The sequence below is a fragment of the Lepisosteus platostomus genome, chromosome 17, assembly GCF_059453375.1.
Source record: "Lepisosteus platostomus isolate fLepPlt1 chromosome 17, fLepPlt1.hap1, whole genome shotgun sequence".
NCBI classification, from domain to species: Eukaryota; Metazoa; Chordata; class Actinopteri; order Semionotiformes; family Lepisosteidae; genus Lepisosteus; species Lepisosteus platostomus.
Window position 1 is genome coordinate 13,076,829 of NC_142627.1, and position 12,116 is coordinate 13,088,944.

At 37.8% G+C, this 12,116-nt stretch overlaps 1 protein-coding gene across 5 annotated transcripts in view; it reads right to left on the reverse strand.

The window, feature by feature from the left end:
* LOC148646172 (homeobox protein Meis1) overlaps nucleotides 1-12,116 on the reverse strand; it is a 63,159-nt gene that overhangs the window by 34,349 nt on the left and 16,694 nt on the right. The window lies entirely within an intron of this gene.

Sequence of the window (12,116 nt, forward strand, 5' to 3'; positions counted from 1 at the left end):
CATTTCACAGTTTCTGAAATTTACCAAAGACTTAAACGTGACACAATGATTTAGTCATATTTATTTCAACTCTTTATTTAAAATGCATTTACCTCAGGTGAGGGAGTTATAAGGAATTACAAAGAAGACGGTAAAAAAGTTTAAGCACAAACTGCTGCTTTGAAATCAAGCATTTTAATAACAATGGTACTTATAGCAACCTGTCGGTGCTCGATAAGATTTCATTAAGGGCAGTTAAACAAAACAAGCAAAAAAGCTTAGTGTTTTTGAACTGGAGACAGCACTTAAGGCCTACTCTGCATTTAATGAATACAGAGCACGCACATTCTTTATTTATAGCCACAATTATTATAAGCATTCCATACAGCTTTGACAGAGAAATTCTCTCAGAGCCAAGCATTGAAAGGGCTTTTTTATACAGAGATGAAGCAATTTACCATATAAAATAATAATTCATAAAAGAAACATGAGCAAAGAAAATGACTCAACAGCACTGGAAATTTCAATGGGATAACCCACTTTTTTCTGTTCTCAACAGAAGGACTAAGCAGGCGAAGAACTGGATACAGTTATTTATTGATTAAATATAAAGCACTTCTAAACCACACTGCTATTCACCGCTCCAAGGCAGATAACCATATTTTAACCCTGTCTGCTCTCCTACTACTCTGGTTTCATTTAGTAGGCAACACTCGGCACCTGGCTGCAAATTCATTGATAATTTATGGAAATATCTGCTGTAATCCAGTGGAGATGACTTTTTTCCAGCTTTGTGCATCAATGGAATAATCAAGGCCTTAAAACAGCCTTTGCTTCCCATTACCTCAGGCAAAAGAATTCCTGAAAGCATGCCTTTAGGGCACCTGAATTATATACACCATTAGGAGAGGAAAGGCTTTCTACATTCCATATAAAACACTCGCCAGAGCCTTTCCTGTTTTCTCCAGCTGTAAGAGAGAAGCAGCCCTAGAAACAGTGATTTTTAAGTGAAGACTTATGTAGATACAATAGAGAAAGCTTTTAAGCAAGGGCCAGCTTCCCTGCTCACTCACTGTGGAAGTGACCTGCCCTGCCACCCCCCCAATAGCAAGTTTCTATTACATCATTAGCTCAAGCCAAAAACAGCCTTGGCTTAATGCACAGTTTGTTCTTCCTACTGTTTTTAGGCAAATAGAGCTACTCTGCTCCCATCTGGGAGGGAAATTACACTGCTGGTTTGTAATCTAAGACAAGATTTTCATTGGAAGCAAATGCTTTCAATCCGGTGTAAAGACCAGTTCATGTTCGGCAAAGCCTAAAATAATAAACCCAGGGCTTGTCCCACGCGAGTTACAGAAACAGGAGCAAGTATGGGATTTTAGGAAAGACACTGTCTGGTGTCTTAGGCAAACTATTTTGTTTGTACTCCAAAGCTTTCTTTTGAGCCTGCTCTTTATTATTAAAATGTTTAACCTCATTTTCCCAATATTTTTACTTAAGGTTGACCTCTGTGGGCTTAAACCTTGGAGGAAAGTCCAAGCCGTCAATTTTATTGGCATTTCCATTTTCGCTGCAATTTGATACCGATCACCTCTGTGAGGTCTGGGGCTAATTTCTTTCTTTTTTTAACATCAATGAGCTAACTTGGAAAGCGGCAGGCCGGGCATATGGCAGCAGCTATAAGCCACATTTGTAAAATGTCAGCAGCGACTGTGTTTCTGAAGTTGACTTCTCCCGCCGCCAAATAAAGGCAAATTATGAAGGCAGGCTGAAAAGGTGGAAATAATCATAAAAATGATGCTAGTCCATAAACAAGCTTACAGCCTCATTAGTACAGCAGCAGGCTCCACTGGGTGATTTATGCTCGTTTTGCTGATGCCATGAGGAAATGCCATAGGGTAACTTTGGCCAACTGCTAATGGTTTGTGACAGCTTCTTAGCAACTAGTACAAGGGATGTTGTGGTGTTCACTAGTGACAAGAGCTGAAAATGTCATATTATCTGCCCATGTGTCACGGAGTCTGTGTGGCAATTAAAGAGCAGGCCAGTGACTTAGGCAGGCCAGAGGCTTTGGGAGATGCCTCGCGGCTATCCAAGGAGAGAGTACACACAAGAATTTTTTATTACCCTCACATGCTGATGTGACGCCCCTATGCAGAAATCAGGTTAACACTCCCCAACCCTTTGTTACCGAGGACAGGCGAGCTCCTCTCAGATCTCCCCCGACTGTGAAGGAAAGCCTCTGCTAGCTTTCTCTCTCAGGGCGTTGCATGACATTATCAGAGGAATTTAGGGTAATCCGTTATGATCTGATTGCTCGAAAAACGGCACTTTAATTGGCAGTACCTGTTTCTTTGTTTTTGTACATGAAGCTGAAAGGTGCCAACTATTTTTCTGCACCCTCACAAATTAATAAAGCAGACTTAATTTGCATTCAAGAAGCAGACGAGTTGCTTGTCAGACAGCTGGGGTCATACAAGTTAAAAAATCCGTATGCATATTCACTATTTATTTAAAAAGTAAGATACCAGTTTTTTTGCAAATTACTTTTATGAATTGGACGACCTCAAAGCTAAAGACCACATCTTTGACACAAATATTTATGGCCACAACTGGCAACAATAAAAGACTTAAATTTAAGTCTATGTCATTTCTCAAAGTGTCAGGTTTAATTTCATTCCACCTTCCTTTAAGTATTTAAGTATCATAAGTATTATTTTCTGAAAAGTATGTCCCATACAGTTCTGTATTCTTTTATGACGTATGCGATAAATACAGAGACCACCGTAAAGCATGCGCTTATATGTTTATAGTACATTTATTTTGCAAAAAACAAAAAGGCAGCCCCTTAATAATACATGTGTGATATACATACAGTATGTTACATTAAGGGACTCCTGTCTTCCCGCAAAAGTTCACCATTTTTATCTCCACTATTGCACACGTCTATCTGCTTCCACAAGGAACCCTGAAAGGAGAACCCTATCCTCCAAATTTCAATTCTCAAGCCACAGACGATCAGTCAAACTGTCAAAGGCTCCTCGCCCTTTCAAATAATTTTAAGAAGTGTTTTGACAACATTTTATAGGCCATGGTCTAGTGGTGGGGGGCAGCCAGCAGTATGCATTTTATACTGCACCTCATCCATGGACAATTTCTTGTGAGACCTGCGGCCTATCCCCATGGAGTGAGGCAGGTGACCTGTACTGGCTCCCAGACTGCCAAGTCCTTAGATTTCAAACATGTTCAGCTCATATGTCCCAGGGTTGCCCATTTTAAGCAAACCCAGGCATTTAGGGCCCTGCTATCTTGTTCCATTCAGACGAGAGACAGAAGGGGGGAATAAAAAGAGAAAGCAGCATTTATTGTATTCGAGCCATTCAGCGGGTCAGAATGGCGATGTCAGTGGGGGGTCTCCTCACACAGGTCAGATGCCCCTCCCACCTTCAAAAATTCAGAGCATGTAGGATTTCCTCAGTAGTATTTCCCAACAATTGCTTCCAATTTTAAAAGATTCTTTTAGGGACTGAGAATTTCTAAAATTGATTACAATATTTTGGTGTGTCATCGCTTAGGAGAGCAACATTTAATGGGTACAAATAGACTATTTTAAAGACATGTACTGGGCTCCTCTTACTGAGCCATTCAAATTTAGACTAAAGCCATGTGCTGTCAGCAGAACAATATGGCAAGTCTAGACATTCTTCCTGTCATCTTGGCTTCTCAAAGAAAACATGTTTTGCGAATATTTACATTCATGCTAAATGCCAGGTTCTTCGTTCTTCACAGAAACGCCTTCTTTTTTTATTGCTAATATTTTGCGATGCACACATTTAATACCAAATAAAGGGAGATCTTCTAAGATACAGAATTTTCAACTTTAAAAATTCCCATATCAAAACCAAAAATATTTGTTAGAAATAATACTATGATCTATTGGGGATCCCTTTAATACGACAGCATTTATTTAAAAAACGAATTAAATCAATGGCCACGTCTCACATTATAGTATTTATAGCACGATAACAGCATGTGTTGGCATATTATTCAACAGGCATTTTTAAATAGTGATGGAGAGTAGTCAATGATTTATGAAATTCAATTAAGTAAAAATATTAATTACAAAGTACTACATAGTTACTACTAATAATGGAAGAAATGTGATCGAAAACTGGAGATATTCCACTTGATCTTTTTACATAAAACAGTCTCTGCTGTTCTCATTAAGATTAAATTATGAATAATTATGAATACATATTTTGTCCTACATAATCATGGATTAATAAGGTGAACTACTGACCCCTCTATAGGAAATAAAAAATGCCTGTGATTTTTCTAGTATCTTTTATTTTTGTAGGCGTAAGAGTCACTTCCACCAGCTCTGAAAAAAGCACTGAAGCCTTAGGGGAAAGCACATTAAACTACAAACACCCATCGTTCTTCTCCTACAACACCACAGTGCTGAAACGTATGGTCAAATTTAATTGTAGGTCCTTCATGTAGATCACCTCTGCAAATACTGATTGTTTTTTAATGTGAAGATACACGCCATTTTAAAAAAACAAAGCACATACAGCTCCAACATATGTAATGTAAGCTCGGCAATTTCAATGGCATGAACACTGAATGGACAGTTTTGATGCCTTCCCGATGCATTCTATATCAGTGACTACAGTAGGTACTAACGATAATCAAAGTCTGCAACCTTTGGACATGTTGCAGAGCACATCTGAAGGAGAGGTACAAGTCTAGCAGCAGGGGCACCAGCACATATGAGCTCTCAGACACCAAAGCGGTTCCCAGTGTGCCAAACAAACTGGGATTAAGCTCATACCACATAGAAGAGTCATGGTTCTCAATGATGTCAGTGGCTACTGAAGCATGAGGAAGTTCCTCCCTGGTAATTACTGAAAAAGTCAAAACACCTGATGTTCAAGGAAGAAAAATTCCAGCAGACTGAACTGAATAAGGACCATGTTCAAACCAGCTGGGGGTTAGGAAGCTAACCTGCATAGTCAAACGAATCTCTTTGAGGTCTCAGGTTAAAGAGAGATAAATTTAAGAGCTGAAATGCTGTTCCTTACTTCCTGACAAGGAGAAGGTCTATAATATGGTTTCAAAGCCAAACCCAAGAATGCCATGTGCTCTACATTCTCACCAGAGGGAAACATTAAAATATGACCAAAAGACGTTCAAAGGCTAAAGAATGTCGCAAAGTAATTTTCTGCCTTTAAAAGCAGTATACAGTGCGTTTAAAAGGTGCAAAAATATAAAATTCGAAACCAGGAGAGGAGTAAGGACAATAAGAGTTTGAATATGAGGATATTAAAAAGTTCATAGAGATTTTTTATCTTCTTTTTTTTCTTCTTCCCTATAACAAAAAGAATTAAAGAATGTAACTAAAGTAGATTGCAATTAAAGCTGATGGGCTAACATGTCAATTCTTTATCAAGTGTTTTTTTTTACCTTTTAATGAATGGCAGAGACACAGTACAAGCCCTGTTCAGAGAGCTCTCCAGTTTACCAAACTAGCTTTTATTATTAGCTTCTGGCAGATAATTTTCCACATGGCAGTTATCTAAATGACACAGGCAAAAGATAAGTAAGCTTAATATGCAAGGATTTTCCCTATAGCTGCATATCTTTATAGTTCGGCTCAAGTACAGTTGATTATACAAGAGCATTTAAGCTGCCAATAACACCTCTCATCATTTCCAGAGGTTTTGTTTAATTGAGGTTGACACCTAAGGAATATTATAGTACACTGTCTATTTACAGTGAACTGAGGAAGTAGCTAATGGGTCATAGATGATAACTAGGATTCAATGCATGTACACTGCACAATACAAGCAGGATTATAGGTTTAATTCAGTACACCACAAATCTGAAGTGTAAAAAAACAGTTGCTGAACATGTTGTTTTCTTGAGTTCCCATTATTTTGTATCTCTAAATAAAAAGTACTTAGATGTTTCAACTGTCCTTGATGGACCACAATTATTGTAACTGTATTATGCTGTATTAGGTTATTTAAGGTAGACCACAAGAAGCTTAAACATGGAAAGTGGGGATTTATGGTTCTTGTTTGTAAAACAATGAGCGGTGGAGATAGAGATGCCTTTTAAGTGATGGAAACAGTGCAGAGCGGGCTTTTCCAGTTTCCTGACAAGTCCGGCTTACAAGCCATGTGTGCCCCCATGATATGGACCAACACTGTTGTTATGCTTGTATTTACTCCGCTGTATTTGTTCCTGTGAACAAACCCTATAAAAACAAAGAGCTGTGACAGCTCTGGGGAAGAGATATGCCATCTTGAGTTTCCAAGCCTTTTATTTGCAAGCTTATCAACTGTTTTCATCACTGGAACCCTGCCCATTTTTTTTGAAACACAGGCAAGCGATCGGGTTACCACTTAAAATGAGTATGATTCTTCACACACGTCCATCACCCCCCGCCTCATCCAATAAAAATAAATCAGATGCAATATTGGGCTATCGGGCAAAACGGTTCATGTTTTTTGTCGTTTTTTTTTATACGAAAATGTGTCAGTGTAAACAATCAACCACAGCAAGCTGCTTAATGGGCTTCGGTTTTGTAAGCCTAAATTCAGAATGGTCTTTATCTCTTTTACCAAAAACCCCCTCAACAGGTATCCATGTCAAAAGAAACTGCTTCAGCTGGGGGGATTTTCTTGGCAAGGGTCAGGCACAGGTCAAGCTCTTCGCCAGTTGTTAACACAAAGCTTCCACCCGTCCACTGAGATTTGTCCCTCCTATAGCAAAGACTGCTGCCCATGGAAGGGCTTTCTCACTCCAGCAGGAACAAATAATCCCCTCCCTGTGAAGTGGTCCTGGTGACAAATAAAAAGGTCAAACACTTTTAGTTGAAATTGTAGAAGAAGCTAAATTCCCCAAATATGGAGCTTTAGCAGTGTTTGCTCGCATGAAATAGGCTTTCTGGAATGTCATTTTAAAACAGGGCTGGTAAATTCTTCAACTCTTTGTTAGGCTCCATGCATAATAGTCTTTGGAAAAGAGGGTCTAACGTATCTAAATTGAATTATTTCAATTCAAGAGAGGGAGCTTCATTCTTATTCAGCTTTGCAGATTTACATGTAAAAAAAAAACGGACAGAAATGAATGAGATTAACTATATGCCCATACTTAAGAGGTTCCTAAGAAAGTCAATAAAGCTGAGATGAAAAAAAAAAAATCTTCTCAACTCGGTGATTTAACGCTAAGTGCGCTGCCTTATTTCACATTAATTAATTGTTCAGATCTCCACCTAAGTCCTGGGAATTTCCACACATTGAAACAATAATAATCTCCAAGAAAATATTCTTCACTTTGAATATTATCGGCAGGATAGCATATGGCGAAGTAGCAGCAGGCTATTTATCTTCATCCTCTTTGGAAGCTAAAATTAGCACAATGCTGTTTGTGGGTTTAAGCTGGACTCAAACTAGAGTGATACTCCTAATAAAAACCCCGCTGTCCTGTAACAGAAAGACAAGCCAATGCATGTTTTTTGTAAATATATTGTACTGATTGCATCAATAAGCAAACGATGGTACCACAGTACTAAAATGGTCTTCAAAATAGTAATAAAAAGGTAATATATTTAAGTCAACAATTTACAAATATACAATGTTTTCTGTTGTTGCTCTTCTAGAAAACAATTACACTCCCACTGTGATGTGTAAAAGAGAACACATCGAGATTTTCCTAATTTTTTTCCAAGTAAACAATTATTTCTAAGCAACCTTTGAACAAAACTGGGCTGATTACAGTATTTTTGTCAAAAACATAATAGCAGATCGATCAGCATTTTACTAATAGCCGTTTATGGGCACAGTATTGATTTAGAATGCCAGCCACAAACACAGTGGGTTTTTTAAGGCTACCCTCCCTTGCCCAGGGTGACTTTCTTAATCTCTTTATCAAATTCTTAAATAAACTGAAGGACTCTGTGATACAGGGACAAACAAAAGCAAAGAGCATGAGCCAGTTGTTAAAGCTGTGTTTGTTTACTGTCACTCTCTGTCCCCCTGATGCTGAGCACACCCTCCCTCCCTTTGCTGCCTATCTCCACTATCAGCTACTGACTCGCAGATAGACTATCTCTCTGGGTGCTATCAGGTTTTTCCTGAAAAGTTGGCTAACGTATCTGATGGAGTCTCCTTGGGCCCCTATGCCTCTTCGGGGATGTTGAGTAATCTTCATTCAGGTTTTTATCGCAAGATTTAATCCATTGTGACACGTCAGTGATGAGTTGCGCTGATTTCTGTCAAATTACATATAAACCTTTACTGCTTAGATTAGAATCCAGGGCATTAGGAGACAGCAGAAGTTCCTCTGCAAAACTGGAATGAATTGGAAAGTGTATATCAAAGAGGAGAATACCGCCTGACGAGTCATTTTACACTTTTCTTTTCAGTGCTTGTTTTCATGTCTTGAAACACTCATTCCACTGTACAAATATGTGGCACCGTTTGGTCATACTAAAATATACATACTCTTCAGCTGTATAAATTTCTCTTATACAAATATGGTGATAAAAGTCATTTTAAAATGCACACATTTAAGAGCATCTGTTCAGGTCACTCGCTGTCCTAAAATGTGTTGACACCTAACATTTTTGTGCTGAGGCAATTGTCATTAAAAGTATGTAGTACAGAGGTTTCATGAAGTTACAATAAGTGGTGGCATTAGATAACACTGCCATAACAATTACACCGCTCAAGAGAAACTTAAGGAAACAAATTAAGGATGTCTATACCTCCCAGATATATGCGAAAAAGATCTGAATACAAAATACCCATTTGTAGAGGTGGTTCTTTGAAAAACTGCTCAGTAAGTTATATCGCAGAAATGAATATCATCATGGATCATACCTGTGCACAATGTTCAGATGTTATGGATCACTCAGAAAGTTTATGCACTGGCATTAAACACGGAGCAGACTTGAACATTTTCAGCAATGCTCTTTAACTCAATACAGTAGTATCAACAGATCCTTTTTCATCTACCATACCTCTGTCTCAAATTAAAACTCAATAACCTGCGGGAAATTCCTTCCACACTGACTTATGGTGGTTTTTAACAGTGGAGATACAAGAAAGTTGCATAAAGTGGCAGAATTTGAAATTTGCAACATGCATCTAGTATGTCACATTTTTTATTTAATCAAGGATATGGAAATACTTTCCTTTTTTCATCAGGCGGTCTCCAGATTACTAAAGTACTGTCACTATATGTGCTTTAAAGGAAACTAGTTAGTTCATAAAGAAACAAGATATGTGAGGTCCATATTGTAAATTATGTAGTAAAATTCACGCTGGGAGAAACAAGGCTCTTGACATTAATGAATTTAAGTAATTCTAGCTGTTTTAAAGCAAGCAGTGAAAGCACAGTGATAAAACATTTCTGAAAACATCTTACTGGAATATGTCTATACCTTTGAGAGAGCTATATGAAGAATATTTATCAGTAAATAGATACGTTAGAATATTTACAGATCAAAGGGAGGACAGAATGTGCGGAGAAGCATTAAAACAATTTAATAAAATGTTTGTGTGGATATAAACTGTATATATTTAAGTATACATAACAAAGCATTCTTTTACCTTAATTTTAAAATATTACTGCTCTTTAACAGTCCTTCACCTTCAATCATGAAGACTCCGGGAAACTAAGCATGCCCATTACTTTAAACTGACTTTGACATCATCAAGTGAGACATGAGAATTCAATACATTACATGCTCCATATAACCTTCTACACAGGCTGCACGAAAGCAAGATGCTCCTTTAATTTGTACTATTGAAATCAGAAGAAGCCACTCAAACAGGAGATAAGGCAAGTGCAAACAGAGAAGCAAACAAAACTGACAGTTTAGCATTAGTGTTTTACGACTGTACCCTGTAATGAGGCAAGGTGTTCAATCAAGCCTATAAAACTGAATTTAAGGAAATGATTGGGGAAGTGAAATGCTGTTTGATATATGGAAGGGTGGTTTGTTTGAACATGTCCTCTTTCTCCCACACAACCCCAAAACTCAGGCGTTCCTGACCAATCTGGCACTGCCTGCAGAATAGTATGCAGTTCCCCATGGTGAATTGTACCTTACTATGAGAACGAATATAATTTCCCCTTTGCACGGTGTACAAACCCTTATCAGCTTAAGAGCAATAGAGCCATCAACTGCAATAACTTGTAGTAAAAAAAAAAAGTCAAGGTCAACAAGTACTTGCATTTTCATTTATCTTTTTATGCATTGCTACTGATATTCAATTGGGCAATAAACACAGGGACTGTTAAACGGGTAATTTGGAGGCCATCACAGGGAAAAGAGGCAATTTCCAGGTAATCAGAAAATCCTGTTGTAACAATTATGATATGAGTGCATTCGTTTTTTAGAGGCAATCTCCTGTCAATCCTCACCAACTGTTTTAATACCTATCTTACCCGCAGACCTCCAGCAGATGACAGGTACTGGGAATAGACACATTTCTAGCCCTTTGAGCTTCTGCGTATGCTTATTCAAATTCTCCAACAACAGTTGGAAAAATTAGCACCTTTAACCTTTAAAGTTCTTTCTTGTGTTTTCCTCATTGCGTACATATATTTGTTATATGTGCCCAGATAACAAGGTTTGCCTTTCCTTAACAGTATTAAAGCATTCTCTTCAAATGCTTAAATACCATTATTCTGGGATGATGTCTTGGCCTTTCTTCTCTTTTCAAAGACTGAAAAGCAGCAGGAATTCCTTTCCAGCTGGTGCTGTTTCAGCAATGCCAGTATCAAAAACCGCATACCTTTTATCAGCTATTATGCTTTTGATTTAACCAAATTACTATGCAAACTGAAGATGAGAAACAAAAACACAGATAGTGTCATCCTGCGCTGTCTGCGTGCATGCCAGCACCTAATTGAAAATAAACACAGAGCAGAAAGCTGACAAGTACAAATTTCCTAAATGTGAAAAAGTATATCATAGGAGCTGATTTATAGTTCATGACATAAATGGGCGGCTTTGAGGAGGTGCCTTTTTAACCACATCACATAGGTAATGACAACAATTAAAAAAACATTAAAAGATTTTAAAAAAGGAAAAAAGTAATTTTATGATTTGAAATACGAAATTAAAGAAACAACATCAGAGGAGTGTATGAGTAACTAAAGCTGTCAGTGAAGGATGGATTCTTCCAGTCTAGTGGGCAATTTTTTGAATTAAACTCTGACTTAGCTAAACAGGGAGCAAGGAATCAGCACAGCCACTTCAGTGATGCTAGTCCTTTTATTTTAAACATAGTCTGACACTGACTACTGTCCTGTCTAAACTCCACTAAGGGTCATGTTGAAACAAAGCCAATCACATGATAATGGCAGCAGTAAAGGTCAATCAAAGGCACACAGCAGCTTCTACTGTCTGACTGACCTTCGCAGACAGCCTCAAACCGCAATAGGTCGATGTTGACTAATGACAATAGCACTCAAACTGATCAATTTGTTAAAATGTGATCAAAATCCTGCTCATGGGTCATTTTATTTTCACCTCCCTTGTTCATGAGCTAGAGAAGCTTAACTTCACTCAAAAATTAAAGATGCAGCACTCAAGTCTTCCACTACAATGTTGTCACTCAAATAGCCAAATTTTCTATGAATGCTAAGTTGTCTCAGATACTTAAATGTGTTTATAGTTGGAACTTAGTGCAAGAATGATCACGTTTAATCCAAATGCCAACCTGATTTCTCACAGCAACAGAAGAAATAAAAATGTTTCTTTAAAAGCAAAATCCACACCATCATTTCTACTTAATGTAGAATAAACTGATTATATGCACCTAATACGGCTTTTTAATAAAACACAATAACCATGTGAAATATGACAACCACACAATAACAGCTCCCCACTCTCAGACTTCAAACTAGCAAATCCGGTCCTGGTCTATAACTATGACACAAAAGCTAAATATATGCAGACAATAATACAAAACATATAGGAACTGTTTAACTTGGCACATAGAAGGCAGTTCACAAATGGTCACAGTAATTGGTGATACATATCTAACTACTACAGTCATCACCTTTTTCCCCTTTTTTGATCCGGCAGAACTGAAAGGAGTATTGAATCAGTT